This window comes from Palaemon carinicauda, chromosome 25 (assembly GCF_036898095.1).
Source record: "Palaemon carinicauda isolate YSFRI2023 chromosome 25, ASM3689809v2, whole genome shotgun sequence".
Classification (NCBI taxonomy): Eukaryota; Metazoa; Arthropoda; class Malacostraca; order Decapoda; family Palaemonidae; genus Palaemon; species Palaemon carinicauda.
Genome location: NC_090749.1, coordinates 91,125,241 through 91,126,663, shown reverse-complemented (window position 1 = coordinate 91,126,663; position 1,423 = coordinate 91,125,241). Strand labels below are relative to the sequence as shown.

The window sequence follows — 1,423 nt, the reverse complement described above, 5'->3', positions numbered from 1 at the left end:
CGGCTTCACCCCCGGCTTCTTCAGTCGATCCTTTCTTGTAAGGAAGTATCTGAGACGGGAGTTCCGCAGTCGACCTCTCAGCCCTGATCAAGTTTGTCGAAATTTCGTCCAGCGTGGAACAGTAGTATCGATCAGACTGGTAACGAGGCGACAGGACTCCTTAGGCCCTGGATCGGAAGGACGGGTACTTTCAGTTTCCATTTCATCCATCTTCCAGGAAGCTCGTGGAATTCAGCCTAGACTGCAGGTATTCCTGCTTAAGATGCAGTGTGGCGATCCCGCCGTGGCATCGCAGGTTTTTTTCCCCAGAGAACTCTCCCTGCTTTTCTCATGGCCGCTCAGGTGCAGGCTTCCGCCTCCTTCGCCTTTTGGAGGTCTGGTCAACTCCGGTAGGCTCGGGTTCGACCTTCTTCAGCGCAGGGACAAGCTTCCGGATGCTTACCATGAGTGGGGGTTCATGGTATTTTGCTAGGAGCCTTCTCTTCTTCTGCCTCAACATTTGGAGTATCTAGCCATGATATTGAGTCAACGGCCTTACCACGTTGGAAACCCCGCTTCTCGTCCGTCCAGCGAGGTTAAGCAATGTCGGTTCTGGTCGGTACTTGGATGGGTGACCACCTGGGGACGCCAGATTCTGTTGCCACCTCCTCCGAGCCTTCCCTTCAGTTGACTGTGGTAAGGCTGAGGAGAGTCGCAGTACCTGTTCTCAGTCAAGCAGAGCTTTCAGCCCTTCCTTGGAACGTTTCCTAGTTCTCTTTTCCTCATTGACCCGTCTATAGTTCCGAACGGTCGCCTCAGGATAAGTTCCATGTGGGGCAGTCCAAGTTCCGGTGGTTTCAAAGCAACGATTAACCGGACTTTCTGGCCCCTATGGGACCAGCGGAACGATTAGACCTGCAATGGGTGTTGACCTATGGAACCTCTTGATGGGAGTGGATATTCTCGTCCTTTCCCCACATTTTTTATGCTGTTCTCGGACTCGTCCAAGAAAAGGGGGGGGGGGGGCATGTTCCGGTCCAGGCCTATGGTCAGGACCTGAAGAATACCTCTCCATCATTCAGGCAGGCTTAGGCGCCGTAGTCTGGCCCCTCTACAGATCCTACAGCTCCTGCCGAGTCGCTCCGTGCGCGTCGATTTCATGGTTCTGGTGTGTTCTAACCAGCAGGGGACGCATTTTCACACCTTCGCATCCTGCAGTAGAGATACCGAGATGATTTGAGATACTCTCAATACCACCATCGGCTCTCTCATTCCAGGCAGAGCAATGTTCTCTCCGACTATCCGAGCAGAGCCTCGTAGAGAGAGTGTACCTAGGGGTCTTTGGCCTTGAGTAACCAGCCAGTCCTGGTCTGGGGGACCTGATCGCGACAGCTTGGAACCTTAAGCTTCCGCTGTTCTTCCCCCCAGTCTCAGACCCCGAGAC

General features: G+C 53.9%; 1 pseudogene; it reads left to right on the top strand.

The window, feature by feature from the left end:
- Positions 1 to 524: 524 nt before the first annotated feature.
- Positions 525 to 643, top strand: LOC137619352 (5S ribosomal RNA; annotated as a pseudogene).
- The last annotated feature ends 780 nt before the right edge of the window (positions 644 to 1,423 follow it).